Raw genomic sequence first — 14,609 nt, 5'->3', positions numbered from 1 at the left:
ATTAAGCATCTTCTGTTTCATTTGGGGACCTCTGTATGTTAACTATGATCTTCCCTCTAGCACTGAAAAAATAAAATAAAATTGCTCAGTATTAAAATTGAAGTAGTGATGAGGTCACTTCAGTTCATGGATGCATCTGCTCTCCAGATACACATTCCTATCCAACCTGCCTGACTTTAGAGTCTTTTTACATCCTCCCTGTAATGGATGTAATACTTGTCCATAAGCAGACTTTCCCAAAGAGCGGAGATGGAAAACAATGGTTCCCTCTCTCCCCATGGAGAATTAGAGTTATTTTGTAATGTGATTTCTGAAGTCAGCCTTTGAGACAAGGTAGTCAGGCAGATGATTTTGTTGTTGTTGTTGTGTTAAACAGGTGCAGAAGTAATGCATACCTCTTGTGTGCCCCCCATTACTGACAAAAACCCCAATTAATCAATGTAAACTCCAGAATGAGTACCAGGCAATACTGACAAAGTTGTTGAGAAAAGCTGTAGGCCTCCATGTTTAACATTTTCTCTGTAATAAGTGGCTGAGATGAGAAGTGTAATACTTTATGATTTGATATCGATTGACTATACTGCCGTTTGATGAAACCAGTAATCGTGGTCTAAATATCTGAAACTTTGGAAAAATTAATCTCTGAATCCAAGTTCTCTAAGTGATACTCAGATTAAAAGGAACAATAAAGAAATCCCCTGAATCTTACTCTTGGTTTAGGAGAGTTGAAGCTTCTACTGCCAGTCTGGCCCGGGGCTGATGAGACTGGGTTTTCTTTGGTGCAGAGCAGATAGCAATGATCCACAATGAGTCAAGATGGCAAAGAGTGTATCTGCCTCTGGGTGTGGGTGCTTCTGAAGGATTTTGAAAGTCCGTCGACCCTCTGTCTCTCTCTGTGTCATGCTTGAAAAGCAACTCATGATGAAATGCTGATATGTCTAGTGTAAAGCCTGAGTCATTGAACAGTGTTGTCAGAAACCCCTTCGATACAAGGAATAGAGAAGGGACAGTGGCACAGAACAAACCAAGGACAATAATCCTTGAGACAGACCATAATGATGCGTATGTTCACCAGACAGCTGATTTAATGATTCAGGCCTCTGTCATGAACCTCTGCAAAGCTTTAGTTGAAAGTAGAGCTGTTTTTCCATGACCAAGGATGAACTCATCCTACCATTCAGCCTTTTACATTTCTTCAGTCCAGTGATTGCAATACAGAGCAAAAAACGGTGGTTTGGGCTATCTTTCAGGCTTTAGCATAATATAAATATATGAATTAGTGACTTAGTTGTCAAATGTGTTAAATGGTGTAAGGCTCTCAGAAATTACTGGTGTCACCTTTTCTGTGCTTCTGTCAAATGAGGACTGTAAGGAGCAGGTACTAACTAAAAGTTGGCTGGTTTTGAAAATCCTGTCCTTAAATACATATCTGCATGGTTAATTCCTTCTCTGCCCTTAGAATCTGAACACCTGCTGTGGAGTTGTAAAAGTTATGAGTTAAATTTATTATGCCTGACTGTGTACATTAAAGTTACAGAGGAAAAGAGATAACATTCTATAAAATGTCGGCCAGTGGATTTAGTCTGCACTTCCATTGTGTTTTGTTTCTTGTAGATCCAAAGAAAAATTTTAACACATTAATGACAACTTTGTTACAGATGTGAGAAAAGAAATACTGGCTTTCCTTCTGCAAGTAGGAAATATGAGGACTGGAGTGGCTAGGGAGTCTGTGCAAAGCTACACAGCTTTCAGCGTCTTTCAGAGGGTGGAACTAAGGCTAAAATCCTTAGATGAAGAGAAAGTCTCAAGGGCAAAGTAGGGTTTGGTACTGTTCCTTCCCAAACTGGAATGTGAAAGACTGGGTTCAAAGTGATTGTTTGATTACATGCTCTTATTGTAAGTGTTTTGCTTAGGATACTATTTCTCAGTTGGGATGACATTCTGAGATATTACCTGAAGCTGGATTGAGGCTATTTGGATGGAAGCTTTTAAGATAGACTCACTTTTGTTTGACCTATTTCATTTGAAATTGTTCATATTAATGCTACTCCAAGTTATTCTTCATCCTTTTTAGATACTTTTAATATTACAGCTGTACTTAGAAAATCTAAATGAAACTGAGTGTTATATGTTTGTGCAGATTGACTAAAGACAGTCTTTTGCCCCAGGAAGACTGGAGCAGCAATAGGGGGGATCTCTCAGGGTAAAAGTAAAAAGCCTTATTCCATTAATGCAAAAAGAATGACTAGAGGTTGTGAAGTGGTTCTGATATAAATCAGGTGTTTCTGAGCCTCAGGTGGTAGAGGCAGAGTTGTACAAGTATTCCTCTGCTCCAGTTTGGGAGGTCTTGCAGAGCCCCCAGCTCTAAGTCAGGCTGGTAGGAGCCAAGTGCTGCTGCCTCAGGACCCTGAGGCTCACAGAGGACTTAACAGTGGTGCTTGATCTGTGCTGACTTCCAAGGAGCTCCTGTCCTATGAGCTGCTTCTGCCCATTTCCTGGCCTTTGGGCCACAGTCCTGAAAGAGTAGAGGCAACAACTCTGCCTCTAAGGGGGCCACATAACTGTGCTGTGTTGTCTGGATTTGGCTTATGGGCCTGCATTAGAAGACACCAAGTGAAGAGATCTTTCCTGGTCCACATAGCTTGGTTCAGGATAGAAGGCTGCGTCTGTCCATGAAGCAATGCACTAGCAGACTTTGTCTGAAATGATGCTGATGCAAAAGTAGGCTATGCAGCTCTGCTGAGTGAATAATTCCTGATGGAAGCAATGTGACTGCTGCGTTGCTAAGCTTGGATTTCCCATCTAAAAGTAGAACTTCTTGTATAGCTTTTTTTTTTTTTAAATGTTAGATTCAGCATTTAAAAAACAGAAACTAAGAAAGACTTTCTTGTCTCTATTCTGGCATCTAAATTGGCGTCATCATTTTCCAAAGAGCTTGAGCAGCACCTGGAATTCCCCACAAGGGTTGTGACTGACTAGTGGAAGCTGTAGCGCAGTTAACACTCTGAGCAATCATGTTGCAGATTCTTGTGCCTAAGGGTAGGCTTTTTCATGTCCCTGCCTCATCTCTGTCTGGATTACCAAATCTTATGATTTTATTATTACCCTCATGTTAATTCATGTTTCTCAGAGTTTCACCTCTGACAGCAAGGCTAGACTTTGAGAACAGTGAAGAAAATATGATTGAAGTGTATTCCAAAACAGATGGCAAATATTGTATTGCTTGTTTAGAAACCAGTGTGAGAAAAAAAAATCTCAACAGGGCACGACTTTTAAAAACTGGCAAAGTTTTCAAGCCTTGAAGTACTGCTTTAAATATTCCTTTAAAAAAGAGTCATGTTTAAAGATGACTAAAACAGCAGTTGTCATAGTAGTAGCATTACTTACATCTGTCCTGTTTTCTGGCCCTAACCCAATGTTGGGCTTCTTGCCTGTACTTGCACTGGCAGTTGGATCAGTTATGTTATTCCCTGTAACAGAAGAGAACTGTGACTTCGTCATAAGATCAAGTGAGTGTTGGATACTTGAATTTCCACAAACTGAGAGCTATAATACAATGCTTAACTGCGCTCTTCAAACTTGGCCCTTGTTTAGTTTTGCTTTGCAGTTAGAGCTGAGCACTGATAAAAGAGAAACTCCCTAGTGGCAAACTATTCCCTTGAGCTGACACACATGTGCACAAGTCTCATTTAATCATTTATATCAGCCTGAGTCCAGCTTTTTTTTCTCTCTAACTGTACCTGAATCACATCTCATGTGATCACATCTCACTCATGCAGATCTTTCTGAGTACTTAAAGAAATACAAGTATTGCAAGATGTGGCAAACAGACTAAGGGGGGTCCAAATATCCTCGCTGGAAATAATTGTCCCATGCCTTCTCTGAAGCCCATCTAATCCAGGCACCAAATGGCATCGACTTGTATTGTACTACTGGTAGGATTCTGTCTGTACAACCGGTAGGACTAACTGTGGGTTGGTTGGAGTTGATGCATTCATACCCTGAGGTTTTTACTTATCTCTTCGTCGATGACAGGCCGCAGCAATATCTGTTGCTGTAACATCTCCAAAGCAACTTAACAGCAATAATAAATGACTACGATAAGGAAAAGCAGCAGAGGAAAAAAATTGTGCAAGAAGCCTGAAAAACTCCCTGTCACGTGAGAAACTTGAAGCTGACAGAAATACTGCCTGTCTCACCGGGCTGTGACCAGTAGATGCCACTGCAGCCTTACTAACAGGGACCACATGACTAAAACTGACCAGCACTGCAGACTACGAAGGGCACATTTGGTTTTAAAGAAAAGTTATTTTTAAAGAAAGAGGGTTTTTTAAAGAAAAACAAATAGTGGAAGCCATACTGCCTCTTCTGTAGTTCTATTTTTTATGTGTATATCAGTAGATATTTTTAACCTACCTGACTACAATGTCTGTCTGGAGCATTATCTATTTAAAAAGTATCTCTTAATACTTACTGATGAGACCTTAAATTGCTAGGGGAAGACTCAGCAATGAGGGTACCTGGGTTTAGAACCAGTGCAGCTGTACTGTACAGATGGCAGAAGAACCTGAGGACATGGTAATGTTGGATATAAGTCATTCATGCTTTTGTGTGGAATTTATTAAGGGCAAAAGGAGCTGGCTGTTGTACCAATCTCTGTTTGGGGTATAATGAGCTTGCAGATGCTGTTCTGGACGATTTACTTCAGATGGAAATTGCCTCCTTCCTGTCAGACCTTATCATCTCTAGCAGATAGGTCTGAGCAGGGGTTTTGTGGCTGCTCACAGAGGAGCTCTGCTCTGAACACCTGTAATTCTTCAGGCAGACCACAAGGAGTACACTGTCAGAGGAGTTTCTTTTCCTAGCCTTAGTTTCCCTTAACATGAGCCTTTTTTCCTAAAGGTATTATGACGTATTCTGGTTCAGTTCTGCAAAGCACTTCAACAGACGCTTAACTTAGGGATATGAATGGTCCTATTGAAGGTGCTCCTTTGTGCTTTGGCTCAGTGTGAACACTGCGGGATCTTGATGGATCAAACCATGAGTGATTTTTTTACTGTGTCTGACACTGGAAAGGTGGGTTGTTGTTTTGGCTAAATAGTACTTGTATCTCTCATCATTCAATACAGATAAATGCTTATCCTAACAAACACTCTCCTTTTTGAAGTGATTAGGCAAGCCTCTATTACCAAGCCTTGAAGATCTCAGTCACGAGCTGCACCTTCCCAAAAATTAAATCCCATACCAGTATTATGGCTTTAGCAAACTAGTTGTGCCTAATTTCATTACTTTGTCACTTCTTTCTTTATTTGTCATTCCGAGCCCTTGTGATGCATGCAGGTCATATTATTAGTCTTTACTGTGCAGATGAAGGGAAGAGATGTATACATTGGTGAAGTGGAAGGTGCAATTCATGAGTAATTGCATGAAACATAGAAAGAATCTTAAAAATACAAAATACATAAAGAATTGGATCAGAAGTTGTGGTAGGCTTTCAAGGATTTGATGAAACTGAATTGGAGTTAGGATCTTCTTTCCTCTAGATGAAAGGAAGTGAATACATTTAACAGAGGAAGAGTAAAGCTAAATGGAGCTTCTTTTTTCTAATAGACAGATCTTGAAAAATCCTTTGTTTCTGAATGTGGATTCTTCTAAACTGATTACACTAATGTGGTTGTTTCTGTAAAATTATCTCTTCACTTAATGAGAACAAGTTAATTAAAAGTCTCTTGTGAGCTGAAAAGTATTGGTTTTTCCTACAGAGAACTTCATGGCTTTTGTTTGCTTCTCTTGTCATAGGCTGGTTTTGTTCAGCACAGTTGTGCTTTCTATTGCATAACAGCTTAATATAGCTGGCTTTACAACTCTTTCTTTTTATAGGCTGGACCAAATTACCTCCAGGGATTTGCAAGTGTAGGTCAGTAGTATAAAAACACAAGTCCCACTCCTATATTAAAGTTTGCTCCTAAGTGGCCAATCAGTTGTGCTTCCAGTCCCTTTGGCAGGTTGTGTTGCAGGCGCTTTCATGTTAGAAGGCAAAATGTGTGTGCAGGGAAATTGCTGGGTTTTCAACTGTGGTCCTGCTAGCCTGGATTTGAAAATCATATTTTCTTTATAACCAGAAAGGTTTTGATTTTAGAAAGCTCTTGGGAGATGAGCTTAACCTTGGGCTATGGTAATGTTACGACTGAACAGGGCTGGGCATAGTTTGTATTTAGATTGGCGACAGCCAATCCTTTGGAGCTGCATGACTCAGTAGCTGACACACTTCCTTCTGGGTATGAATGCCACAGCACGTTGGTAGGAGATGCTGTACTGCTCCATGAGTCACTAAATCCAAAGCACTGATTTTTTCCTGGTCTTTGAAGATCACTTGTATCCCTTGGTAAGAGCAGGGCTTTGCCTGGCTATTCTGACTAACCTCTGACTCCAGTAAGCTCCCTCTCCATGCAGTCTCCTCCCTGGCAGTTCAGTTTCATCATTTCTTCTTTGTGTTTCGTTTAAAGTGCTGCAGGTTCACGATGCTGGTGTAGAGTAGCTGGTCCTTTTCCATGCTGGGGAGATCCTTGTATTTTTACAGCTTCAGATAATCTAAACTGGGTAATTTCTTTTGATCATCAATGTACACAGGACAGGGAACATGTACCTTCTGTGAGTTTCTTTTCCATTTATAACAAAGGTTTTTGGAGTGAAATCCACCAATCAGAAACCCAAGCATTTCTTGACTGTTTCAGGAGCAAGGAGGAGCTTTCTCCTTCCTTGCAACAGGTCATGGAGGGCCTTTGATTCTGCATATTCCAGAGGACCTGCTTAATCTTGTGGTAGTGATGTTTATGGCAGCTTCTGTATCTGTTTCACAGAGTGACCTTCTCTTTGTGACCCGATGTTTGCACTTTAGCTGGTAGACTAGCCATGTATGAAGGCTGCCACAACTTGAAGGTGCTTTAGCAGTTTTGTGCTAGAATGCTATTCATGTGCAACTGCTTTAAACTTGACTAAAGATGATGGCAGTCTGTTTCCACTGTGGAACAGCTAGCTCTCCTTTCTGACCTACACAGACCAACAGCCCTTTCCTAGTTTTAGACATTGCAGGTTTTGAACTCATGAGTATGGAAGAAGGAAAACACAGAAATGACAAATGAGCAATCATGCTCCCAGGACTTTGGACAGCTTTCTAGATCTGCATCTTCTAATAGCTTACTGTCTGTGTGGATTATTGGTAGGTTTTGGAGATGTCTTTTCCAGCAAATTTCATGTGTAAATCTTGAAGCTGTATAAGAGGAATTTCCTGCTCATTGTATATTATACTCTGCCAGCTCTGAGCTATGTTTGGTCTGGAATTATCTTGGGAATATCCAAGTATGAAGAGAAAATCTGTCCTTTAGGCAGGAATAGAGACTCCATTTCTAGGTGAATGTTCCATAATGTTTAAAAATATCTTATTATGATATTATGGTTTTTTAAGTTACTTTCACAAAAGCTCTAAGTCTATGCTTATTGGAATCTTAGCTTAATGAATTGATGGCCCATTTTGTCTGGTCAAGTTTCATGCCTGGTAATAAACAGGAACTTTCATTTAAAATCTACTTTTCCAACTTTAATTTCAAACCGAAAAATTTATCAGCAAAGGAAGCACCTACATGGAAAAAAATAGCAACGTAGAGCTTTATCTGTCTTAATCCTTCCCTAGAGTTTCTCTGGAAATTAAGACTGTCATTCAAGTGTTTGAAATCTTCCAGCGCATTGTAGTCATTCTTAACATGTTTTGAAATGTTTTTCAGTAGCCATCCAGTATATACATGTTTAATCAGAGTTTTAAAAGGCTCATTAACTGCTCACCTCTCATCCTAGAAATGTAACTAAGTCTTTGACAACAACAGGAGTCTTGTCTTAGCCCACTTACTAATTCAATACCTGAAAAACTCCTCAAAGATCTCAGGTTCAGTAGTGCTTTTAAGTGGATACTTGCAATAATATTTGTAGCTCACACACCGATACCATGCTGTGCTTGTTCTGACTCCCTTTAAGGACCTGATCCAAAACAATTTTGAAATAAGCGGAAAGTCTTCCATTGATGTGCTTTAGAACAGATCCTAGAAGAAACTGCAGAGGAAGCGATAACATAGTGGTGGGTCATGTGTCTTGTGTCTGCAGTACTGGGGAGCTGATGTCATGTTTATTAGAAGCCAAGATCAGAGTTCACAGGCTCAGGAAATGTCTGCAGAGTTTAAGAATGGTTTGTAACTTCTATCCCAATGACAGGTTTATTTGGCACTTTTTGATAAGTGGCCTGTTTGAAATTTCCTCTCCAAGTAAGCAATTTGTAATTCCCACTTGAAAGGGCTACTGTGGGGGATGGTGATGGGACCATATTTGAAAACCATTTATGGTTACTAACATCCTGGCATCTGTCATCCAGGAGTCCTATGCCTCTATTGTTTTGATCTGTACAAAACGACTTCTTTATATAGAAACTGGAAAACACTCTTTGTGTCCTGAGTGCAGATAAAAATATTTATGGTCCATTAAAATGTATAAATAGAATTGGTGACTAAGCTAAAGGAGCAGTAGAAATAGTTCTGCTTTTTTCCCTCTTCATTAAATTTGCTCCCTTTATTTCGATCACCTTGCCTCATACAACCTTACAGTGTGATTTGCACCTTTCCTCGCCAAAATACCGTCATAGTGACACTTAAAATCTGCCAATTCTGAGCCATTGCACTGATTCACAATCCTCTTATCCTGAGCCTGGCTTCTGTCTTAAGCAACAATATTTTGCAGGTGTTGGAGGTTTCTTTCTCTGAGTACTTCTATTGGCTGCTGAAGAAAGTAGAAAACTCTTGTAGTAGTGGTGGTGTAGCTGCAATACTCTAAAAATATCAAGGAAACAAAGTTTACTGGGAGAGGTAGTGGAGTTTCTTAGATAGAAGTGGCTTGTGTAATTGGAAAGAACAGACAGAGTCAGAACCTCAAGGGATCTCACAAAGTGAATCTGAGCCGAGAAGTTTGTTTATTCTTTCTAAATAGGTTGGATAATTCTTATTTACCTTCCTGAATTTCAGTGGAGTTGTCAAGCTCCATGGATGGGAAAAGCATATTGTTGTGTGCTTTTAGGGTTAGAGTTCGATCCTAGAAATACCCAGAACCATAACAATGCTTGGGATTCATGAGCCTTTTTCCATCCATGATTGTGTGACATCCCCTTTGAGGCATAGCAGGAGTATGAGGAACACTGCACAGCTGCCTGCCAAGAATGAAAATGGAGAAATTCCCTCTGGCTGCTTTTTTTCATTCTGTTTCCAGAAACAATCTGGTGCAGTAGACCTAAACTTAGGTTTCAGCTACACTGAGTTTTATTTTGAGAATTGGAGCAGGTATTTAAGGAGGTGTTACCAAAACACAGGCTTTTCAAATGGGCACTTGGGGACATGGAGGAACCCAATGAAGCAGCTGTCAACTCCACTGTGTTTGAAGAGGATTAACAAGAGCTATGTTGTTGCTGGAGTTCCTGGGAGCACACAGGTCAGGTAAGGGCCTGTATGCCTCTCTTAGAACCTGAGTACTCTGAAAATCTACTTTTCAGAATGTGTGTAACACTTGTAAATAAATCCCAGGTTCCTGTGACATTTGTGTGTTCTTGAAAGTAGCTCAGCTCCTTTTTTCTGGTAAGGTCTATTTGGACAAATAATGTCTTCACTCTTCTGATACTTTCAAAATCTAAGTAGATGGAAAGGACCTGATTTATCTGAAGACACATGGAGGACAAGTGGTAAGGTTGAGAGGAGAATCTGGATTCCATTTCCTTTTTGCTGCCCTGTTCAGTGGGGCGTGAAGTCACATAGACTAATCTTGAATCTTATTCAAATATATTTCCTGTCATCAGAGGTTTATGCATCAAATATACCCTGACCCCTGTCCTCATCTGAGGTGAACTAGATAAGACTGTCCAAATAGCTCTTTTTTGTAGTGTTGATCTTGTTCTATTCTTAGCTTCCTGTTCATATCATTTAGTGATGTGTTCCTGATGATGTCCCCAGAATCAGGGGAACTCCAGAATCGGGGGAAGGTACTGCAATTCAGCATTACCAATTGAGTCTAGTTCCTGCCAGCAGAGGACATTGTTGTTCAATAAATTTCTCCAGATGACTGTCTTCTGACATTTGCTGTGGATCTTTAGCCTGATAGTTTATAGAGTTTTGATACACTTGAACAATGTTAGAGTTAGGAAGGAGATGGCTTTTGTGGAAGAGTGAAAACTTCTGAGTCTTTAGAAAAGGAATTGCAACTGAACTATCTCCCAGGTCTTGGAAACAGAGTACATTTTGTCATTCCAGTTTTCAGCCAGGAAAGCACTGCCTATAGAAGTGCTGTTGATTGGCACAGGTACTGCAAAGGATATGTGTTGGGTAAGCAATCAGCAGGAGGAATTGAAACTTAGAGAAACATTATGCATCTATTATCAGTGAAACTTTCACCTGTATGCGAGGAATAAGCTGGGTGAGGAATAAGATGGCATCCTGGCAGAAGTTGAAATTACAGAGGGATTTGAAACTGATGACTTTGAGAAAAGTGGATTTGTATGTGCCTTGTGCAAGAGTGTCTCTCGATGGCAGCAGTGGGCTAATGCTGCCACAGAAAGTTCAGGAAGGAAAAAGCTGTGTTTGTTCAGCCGTTGCCTGATGCCTGGTGTGGAGAGGGGAGCTGAGGAACAATTAAAAAAAAAATCAGCCTATTTTATGTAAAAGAATCTTTACTGGGCCACGAGAGAAGTGAGGTGGACACAGCACAGCCTTGTGTCATGTATACAACAGGGTAGGGGTGCTGGGGCGTTGATGAGCCTGGAAAGCAGTCCTTTGTTTGGATGTAGTTAGCTGTACCCTGAACTGGGAGCATAGGTCTAGTCAAGTGTCTTCTGTGGGAGATGGATCCCAGAATTTAGAGGAATCCTGAAGGGCATAAATATTGTGTGTGACAAAAGCAAACAAGCTAACCTGACCCCCCCTGCCTCCCCTTCTGAGGGTGCTAGTAGAGGTTTATGACTTTTGTTTTGAGAATTCATATCAGTTTTGTTAAATTATTTGTTAAATAAGTTATGTGAAACTTAGATACTCGATGCTTTAAAAATATTTCTATCATTCACTGTAGTAGAACAGTCCTTTAAGTCACTATTAAGTTTTAAAGTTAAGATGGGAGGGAAGGTTTTAAGCTGACTTCAGTTGAAATGTTTTTTGACTTCTGAGACTGTTGGGCCGACAGGAAAGATTGAAGTCTTTGGCAACAAACCAAAGAACATGTTCTTTGTCCTGCTTCTCCTTCAACACTTCTAATGCCTACTATTGTCCATTACTTTGTTTGTCGTTGAATGAAAATGCTGTGATCCTGCTGCAAACCCCAAACTATTCCAAGCAAGCAAGCAGAGCAATACTGTTTCCTTCTCTTGCACATTAGGAAAGTTTTTCTGGCTCAACACCATTAAAAAGGATTATAGCAGGACCGAGATGTGTTTGACAGGCCTTGCTCTATCAGCTTCAATTGCACCATATTTATATTAGCTGAGGATGTGGCTTTGGGTTTTGATTTCACTTGTTAGGTTAAGTCAGGAAATCCAAGTTTCTCAGCTGCAATGCCATCTTTTTTATTTGTGGGGAATTTGCTTTTAAATAAGGAGTATGACTGACTGAATGCTGCTCTTCTGATGGATTAGTTCTCTTTTGGGATTTGTGGCCAGATGCCTCCTGAATGCTGCCGAAGCCAATTACTTGCTTTTTTTTCTTTTCTTCTTTCTTTTAAAAAGTGGTGGTTGATCTCTGCAGAATGATGGGTGAACTCCTCAGTGGAGATTGGTGTTCCCTTTACCCTGCCAAGCACGGAGGACTAGTAGCACTGTTACCAGGGACTGATGGTTTGCAGAAATTTAGGGCTTGGCCAAGTGTTGCAGATAGGTCGTTAAGCAGAAAAATATGATGGCTAAAAAGAAAAAAATGGAATTTCCTTTCACAGGAGAAAAAATCACAGGCTTTATAAAGAAAGATATGGTGAGCTTCATTCTTTGTAGCTTGCCTTTCCTCTACTACCACTCACGTACCCGTCGTCCCAAGTTTAAGAGGTCTGCAAAACCTCAGCTTCCACAAAATATGACCATTCCTCATTAAAAGGCTGAAATATTAATATTGCATATAGCAATAGGATGTGTGAGGAGGAAGCACTACTCCCTTGGAGGAACACTTCCTTTTCAATAGAATTATCAAAATCAAAGTTTATGTACAGAAATGTGGAAGTCCCGTGAGTCTCAGCGTCCTCTGAAGTAATTTCTTCCACTACTAGGTACAGTCAGTTTCCTATTTATTCAGAAACACTGTAACATCTGTGGGAGAAAGACATGCCAGTGTGTGTAGCCTTCTCAGCTGGACTTTGGGGCCTGGTAGTCAGGGAGAAAGCAACGTGTTCCATAGCACTGTTTTTTCAGGTTTGCTTTTTAACGCTTGCACAAACCTGGTGATGCCCAAGGAAGAGACAGGGCAGTCTGGACTACTTAAACTGAAGAGTCACCAGCTACAGAGGTGCTGGTTTGAGGATGGGAGACACTGGCTTTGGGACATCTTGTATTCCACAGGTAGCAGGGCTGATGTGGCACCTCTCTCTTTGTCTGAGCCCCAGTTAAAGGCTCAGCTGATTAGGGATGAGTTTTGAGCCATTTAATGGATATTATAGTTCAGTGATGGAGAAGACTTAAAACTCATAAGATTGATTTACTTAATGAACTTTATTATGTCACAGAGGCTGGGTCATGTCCATCCTTGTGTGATTAGGAAGGGAGAATGCCAGAAGGTTTTGAAATCCCAATGTCCTGAAGCTTTCATGGCTAAGTGATTTAATGAGTGGCCAAAGGCACAGGTTGACTCTTGCTTCCAGAACTGATTGGAAGTGACAGATGACAGACATTTCTATTTGATGGTATTGGTGTGTTCTCTCTGTTCACTGGAAAGGGATAGGAGGCACTTGGTATCTGATGAAGCTTAAGGGACTGGTTTATACAGGACTGATAGGTCCTTAACTATGGGACTATCAACTGCATCATATAAAAACAGCTGGTGTGGGTATGTCAGAGGAGGCAGGAAATGTATTTGTTCCTTTCATGTTCCTTAAAGCTGAGTCTTTACCCCAAGGTAATGGCACATAATTGAAACATTTATTTGCTTAATAATTTTATTTATCTTCATCTTGCAAGTCTGTCTAACGTCTTTCTATGTGAGACTCACACATCTGGCCTCTCTGTCCTGCTCTCCCATTGCACGACTGACAACATGTACATTTTAAGCATCTCAGCTTTCCTCTGAATTCCCCAGCTGCCTCTACATCCAGCCATCCACATCTGGCATTTGTTAGTGACAATCTATGGCATCACAGATCTCTGGCTGTCCACAAACACAGTCCTGTGCTATGGCTGGGTCCTGTCGTGTGACTTGGCTTGTAGGACACACCCCATTACCATCTGAGGTGGTGGATGCAGATACAAAAAGGCACAAGGTCTCCATTTTGTCTTAAATTGATTTTATTTGGTGTATGAGAGAAGACAGCCAAATGGAAGCTTAAAAAGAACATTCTCAATGTTTTTGAATTCTTTTTCATAAACTACCTTTATTAAGTTAGAATTTTTGCAACTTGGATCCTTAAAATGGCAGATGAGACAATTTCAAGTGGAGCCTAACCCGAAGATCATTAGCTCCCATCAGCTCAGTGAAGGTTAGGGAGGGCTCAGTGCTGTAGAGAGCTGGGATGGGTTTTGCCTCTAGTTCATCAAAGTCTTTTAAGGCACATTTAGTTTTAATCCTGTGAGTAATGCCATGTGATGGTCAAATACAAGTTAAGGAGATTTTGCATTTTAATATTAAGCTTTGTTTTTTTCAAATGTCAGTCTGTCTCAGCATTATCTACAGGTGACTTTTCATACATTTGTGTGACCATTGGGCATCAAAGCATTCAATTTGGTAATTAATTGCTCATGCAGACAATTTGCTCTTGCATGTTCACATACCAGTGCTGTGAGTGTGCAAAACTAAGACAAAGATGATTGTGCAAATTGGGGGTCTTCAGTTGAAAATCAGCCTATTTTTGTGAACTGCTTGGGACTATGCTTTGGGAAGTGACTAAAGTAGCTTCACATCTAGCATAGCTAAACTTCAGCCTTCTGAGGACAGCCTATTCTGATATGATTGTCTTTTCCTTTTATCTGTACAGCAAGGTTCGCATATTTGCTCTTGTTCTTTAATTTAGAGCAACAGAATATTTTGGTATTGTGTATAGTTAAAAATGGATGTCTGCATATAACGTGGATGTATGTGTAGGACTATGTCAGTTTTTAGAAGATTATTGGAAGCAGCTGTGGGTGGAAGAGAAACAAAGCCCTGCGTTTGTGAGCCAAACAATTAACATAGGAGTGGAATACTGTAGTTACATCAGTCTTTCTTTAAAAAGCCAGAATTTCTCCCTTATTCCCAAATGTATATTATTAATTCTCTTGGCATGTAACATAGCAAAATGACTGCGTTTATGAACTTGACTACTTCTTTTAACAAGTTCCAATAACTGCTTCCTAAACCTTGTGTTTT

General features: G+C 40.3%; 1 long non-coding RNA gene across 1 annotated transcript in view; it reads left to right on the top strand.

Moving 5' to 3' along the window:
* Window positions 1-14,609, top strand: part of LOC133624809 (uncharacterized) — a 189,177-nt gene that overhangs the window by 23,933 nt on the left and 150,635 nt on the right. The window lies entirely within an intron of this gene.

This window comes from Colius striatus, chromosome 2 (assembly GCF_028858725.1).
Source record: "Colius striatus isolate bColStr4 chromosome 2, bColStr4.1.hap1, whole genome shotgun sequence".
In the NCBI taxonomy this organism is placed as follows: Eukaryota; Metazoa; Chordata; class Aves; order Coliiformes; family Coliidae; genus Colius; species Colius striatus.
The sequence above is the reverse complement of the archived record's forward strand: the minus strand, read 5'-3'. Positions and strand labels throughout refer to the sequence as shown.